The 5,552-nt window shown below is 43.0% G+C and overlaps 3 non-coding genes across 3 annotated transcripts; all 3 read right to left on the reverse strand.

The window, feature by feature from the left end:
* Nucleotides 1-73, reverse strand: TRNAF-GAA (transfer RNA phenylalanine (anticodon GAA)). Its single transcript has one exon. It is a non-coding gene; the product is annotated as a tRNA-Phe (tRNA).
* Nucleotides 74-567: 494 nt separating this feature from the next.
* Nucleotides 568-640, reverse strand: TRNAF-GAA (transfer RNA phenylalanine (anticodon GAA)). Its single transcript has one exon. It is a non-coding gene; the product is annotated as a tRNA-Phe (tRNA).
* Nucleotides 641-2,880: 2,240 nt separating this feature from the next.
* Nucleotides 2,881-2,953, reverse strand: TRNAF-GAA (transfer RNA phenylalanine (anticodon GAA)). The gene has a single exon. It is a non-coding gene; the product is annotated as a tRNA-Phe (tRNA).
* Nucleotides 2,954-5,552: the final 2,599 nt, after the last annotated feature.

A 5,552-nucleotide genomic window follows, 5' to 3' on the forward strand; every position in this document is an offset into this window, starting at 1 on the left:
TGCCAAAACCCGGGATTGAACCAGGGACCTTTAGATCTTCAGTCTAACGCTCTCCCAACTGAGCTATTTCGGCCAGTTATTTCACAGCTCCCTCCGTTTTCTTCTTAATCATTGTAGACAAGACATACACCTCCAAATCATTCACTTTGATGGTACAGCTATGTCTTAAACTTCCGGTATCCTTCTGCAGCTAACTGGGTGCATTTACTCATTTACTTTTTTGGTGCGCAACCTAGGTACTTCTTTTATTCCAAACTCTGAATAGGCACACAAATGTGTGGGATGAGTAAGCAAGCTTTATCATCTGACAGCTTGGTTCATGGGAAAATAGAAGATGATGCAGCCTAAGCTTTACATTAAAATCAAGATACAAACTGGAAATAATGGAAGTCAAAGCTGAAGGCAACAGAGGTGGAAGCCATTTTGAAAGGAAGATAGAACGCAAGTGCTGTGCTCTACTGATGGTATGTCGATCAGGTTATTGAAAGGTTTCATCTATGAACTAAAATGTCTACTGAAGCTGACTCCAAGAGAGAACTACACCTAATTAGCTAGGTGCTCAGTCCTTGCCGAAACCCGGGATTGAACCAGGGACCTTTAGATCTTCAGTCTAACGCTCTCCCAACTGAGCTATTTCGGCCAGTTGTCAGAGAATACCTTCCTGATGATTCTTAATCATTGTAGGCAACAAGTGGGCATCTGATCAATCACTAGGAGGGTACATCTATGTGTTAAAGTATGCTGTATCCTTCTGCAGCTAACTGGGCACAATTAGTCAATTTATTTTTTATTGCGCAAGCTAGGTATTTCTTTTTTTCTAAACGCTAAATAGGCTAGCAATCTAATACACAGAAATGTGTGGCATGAGGAAGCAAGCTATATCATCTGACACTTTGGTCCAAGGTTAGATGGAAAATGATGCAGGCTACAGTTTACCCTAAAATCGAGATAGAAACGGCAAATAATCGAAGTCAAAGCTGAAGGCAAGAGAGGTGGAATCCATTTTCAAAGGAAGATAGAAAACACGTACTGTCTTGTACTGATGGTATGTCAATTAGGTTGATGAAAGGTTTTATTAATTAAATAAAACGTCACCGGAAGCTGACTCCAAAAAAGAAACTTGCCTGACGAGCTAGCTGCTCAGTCTTTGACCAAACCAAGAATTTAACCAGGGACCCTTAGATCTAAAGTTTGACGTCCTCGCAACTGAGCTCTTTCAGCCCGTTTTTTCACAGTGCCTTCCTTATTATTATTAATCATTGTAGACAAGAAATATAAGTCGCAATCATTCACTGTGAGGGTACAGCTATGTGTTACACTTTGCTGTATCCTTCTGTAGCTAACTGGAGGCAATTACTCCTTTACTTTTTTGCTACGCGAGCTAGGTACTTCTTTTTTTCTAAACTCTGAATAGGCTACCACTCTCATAAACAGAAATGTGTGGCATGACTAAGCAAGCTATATCATCTGACAGTTTGGCTCATGGGAAAATGGAAGATGACGCCGCCTACGGTTTACATCAAAATCAAGATAGAAACGGGAAATAATGGAAGTCAAAGCTGAAGGCAAGAGAGGTGGAAGCCATTTTGAAAGGAAGATAGAAAATAAGTGCTCTTTTGTACCGATGGCATGTCGATCAGGTTGATGCAAGTTTTTATCAATGAAATAAAATGTCACTTGAGAGTGACTCCAAGAAAGAAACATGCCTAACAAGCTGAGTGCTTGGTCTTTGGCACAACCCAGGATTGGACCAAGGACCTTTTTTATCTTTAGTCTAACATTCTCCCAACTGAGATATTTTAGCCAGGTGTCATGAAAAGCTTTCCGTATCATTTTTAATCATTGTAGACAAGACACAGAAGTCTAAATCATTCACTGTGAGGGTACAGCTATGTCTTAAACTTTGCTGTATCCTTCTCCAGTTAACTGGGTGTAATTAGGGAATTCGTTTTTTATTGTGCAAGCTAGGTATTTCTTTTTTTCTAAACTCTAAATAGGCTAGCAATCTAATGCACAGAAATGTGTGGCATGAGTAAGCAAGCTATTTCATCCGACACTTTGGTTCAAGGGAAGATGGAGACTGATGCAGACTGCGGGTTACCTAAAAATCAAGACAGAAACAGTAAATAATGGAAGTCAAAGCTGAAGGCAAGAGAGGTGGAATCCATTTTGAAAGGAAGATAGAAAACAAGTACTGTCTTGTACTGATGGTATGTCAATTAGGTTGATGAAAGGTTTTATCAATTAAATAAAACGTCACCAGAAGCTGAATCCAAGAAAGAAACACGCCTAAAAAGCTGTCTTCTGAGTCTTTGCCGAAACCCGGGATTGAACCAGGGATCTTTAGATCTTCAGTCTAACGCTCTCCCAAATAAGCTATTTCGGCCAGTTATTTCACAGGTCCCTCCGTTTTCTTCTTAATCATTGTAGACAAGACATACACCTCCAAATCATTCACTTTGATGGTACAGCTATGTCTTAAACTTCCGGTATCCTTCTGCAGCTAACTGGGTGCATTTACTCATTTACTTTTTTGGTGCGCAACCTAGGTACTTCTTTTATTCCAAACTCTGAATAGGCACACAAATGTGTGGGATGAGTAAGCAAGCTATATCATCTGACAGCTTGGTTCATGGGAAAATAGAAGATGATGCAGCCTAAGCTTTACATTAAAATCAAGATACAAACTGGAAATAATGGAAGTCAAAGCTGAAGGCAACAGAGGTGGAAGCCATTTTGAAAGGAAGATAGAACGCAAGTGCTGTGCTCTACTGATGGTATGTCGATCAGGTTATTGAAAGGTTTCATCTATGAACTAAAATGTCTACTGAAGCTGACTCCAAGAGAGAACTACACCTAATTAGCTAGGTGCTCAGTCCTTGCCGAAACCCGGGATTGAACCAGGGACCTTTAGATCTTCAGTCTAACGCTCTCCCAACTGAGCTATTTCGGCCAGTTGTCAGAGAATACCTTCCTGATGATTCTTAATCATTGTAGGCAACAAGTGGGCATCTGATCAATCACTAGGAGGGTACATCTATGTGTTAAAGTATGCTGTATCCTTCTGCAGCTAACTGGGCACAATTAGTCAATTTATTTTTGTGAGAAACTGGGGCTGATTGCAGAGGCCCCATAACTTTTTGCCCCCATTTTCCACTTTATGCTGGTGTTTTCCTGACTCTGATGGTGCCCTGGGTACTGCTAACCAGTCCCAGGGCCTGTGCTCTGTGTAAAATGGATATGCAAATTAGGCTAATTATAATTGGCTAAGTTAACCTACCTATAAGTCCCTAGTATATGGTAGGGCATGTAGGTTTAGGGACCACAGCATAGGTGGTGCACACCTAGGTGCATTGCTGAGGTGCCCAGTGTCATTTTAAAAGCAAGCCTGCCTTGCTGGCTGCTTTTAAATTAAAGTTATATGCAAATTCGACTTTGGAATTAAAGGTACTTCCAAAGTCTTAAACTACCTTATTTTTACATATAAGTCACCCCTAAGGTGTGCCCTATGTGCCCCTAGGGCTGGGTGCCATGTAACTATAAGCAGGGACTTTATAAAAATAGATTTATAAGCCCTGGTGAGGTAAAAACAGCCAAATTCGTTTTTCCCTCATTGAAGTAAATGGCCTTCATAGGCTAGAATGGGCAGACTTTATTTTAAATTTTAAAGTCTCCTTAAATGTTACATACCAAGAATTTGGTATCAAATTGATTGTTATAATAAATCCCACAACTTCCAGTTGTTGGATTTAATATAACTAGTGCAGGTAAAAAGTTTAGACTTTACCTAAAAAGTTGCCAATTTCAGCTCTGCATTGTTTTTGCTGCTGTGCTCTGATTGGCCAGCCTGCAGCAGCTTCTGCCAGGCTACTTTAATGAGGTGTGAAGTGGCCTGGCTTCACACAAAGGAATGTGCTTGGGGGAGAGAATCTCCCCTCAGCAGATGGTGAGGCAGGAAGGGGGAGGGCTGCCAAACTGGTCTTCAAAGGCAGAGAAGGACATCTGGAGCACCCAGCAACACCCCCACATCCTGCAACCCCAGACAGCTAGGTGCCCCCTTGATTAGATTAGGAGAGGGCAGGAGAGGGGTGTGTTTATGATTTTTAGCCACACCAGTGGGTGGGCTCAGCCAGATCTCTCCTCCAAAAATCAGATTCATCCATTTTGGATTTTTAAAGACTGTTGCCTTCTGGGATGGATTTTTGCCACACTTCCCAGGAAGTGGTCATCACAGGGGGACGGCCCTGTCCCTGATTGGAGAACCAGGGCCCCCCTGCTTTTCACCCAGGAGCAAGGATAAAACTGGCAGACCTGCACCCACGCCTCAGATCCCCACCAAATTTCAAGAAGAAGGAACTACAAGGAGAAGAAGGACTGCCCTGCTGGACCCCTGGCCTGCACCTGGACCCTGCACTCAGAAAGACTGCACCAGCTGCACACTTGGGCTTCACCACAAGAAGGACTTTGCCTGGCTTCCACTGGTTCAAGGAGGGACTCCCTGTTTGCTACAGGTGAAAAATTGCTATCCAGAGTCCCCTGCACCAACTCCTGAAAAAGTGACCAGCTGACCACTGTCCAGTGGCCAAAAAGGAGTTTGCGCCAGGTGTATTCTGGGAGTTGAAGTCCGCACTTCCCAAGGACCATCACAGAACTTCTGGACCCTTGGGGTGAGCTGTGGACCCCAAAAGAACCTTAAAAGAACATCTGGGTGAAACCCCAGAAGTTTGGAAAAGATTGGAGAATTTTTAAAAAAAAGCTCCATAAAGTGACCGACCCGACGCGGAAATTCTAGCCGGCTTGCCTCAACCGCGACCCGGCCTGACTTCGTGGTTCGTCCCGGTAAAGAAAAACATCCAAAAAAGAGACTAAGTCCGAACGTAAAAAGTTGACCGGGACCTTCCAGCCATCGTATCCGAGAAGGGCTCCACGGACGTCGGATCAAGATCCAGGTTTACCCTGGTCGAAGGATTTTCATCTCGAAAAAACGACTAAATCCGAAGGTAAAAGTCTCCACCGAGGAAACCCACATCGCGTATCCGGACAAGGGCTCCAGGAGGTCGGATTCGACTGGCAGGTTCGTCCCGCTGAAGAAAAATCTTCAAAATAAAGACTAAGTCAGAAGGTAACTTTTTAACCGAGGCCTCCCGCGACCTGTAGCCGAGCAGGGCTCCATCGCGGTCGGCCTGAAAGTTTGACTTTGCCCCGGTCGAGGTGCAACCAGATGACCCGATTGGCGCTTTTTGTTTCTAAGCGCTAGAAAAGTAATAATTCTTTAAAAATTCATATCTCCGGTTCCCCTGAACCGATTTTATTCGTTTTTGTGTCATTTTAAAGATAAAAATATAAGCTATTTTTATGAATTGGTTTTGGATTTTTAAACTGTTTCCTGTGTTTTATTTAATTACTGTTTTGTGATATTTGAATGCTTTACACTTTGTCTCCTAAGTTAAGCCTTGACGCTCGATGCCAAGCTACCAAGGGTTGAGCTGGGATTAATTTACTGAGACCTAACTGTACCTATGTGGAGGTTAGTGGCTTGTTGCTAGGTGTAG

Source organism: Pleurodeles waltl, chromosome 8 (genome assembly GCF_031143425.1).
Source record: "Pleurodeles waltl isolate 20211129_DDA chromosome 8, aPleWal1.hap1.20221129, whole genome shotgun sequence".
NCBI classification, from domain to species: Eukaryota; Metazoa; Chordata; class Amphibia; order Caudata; family Salamandridae; genus Pleurodeles; species Pleurodeles waltl.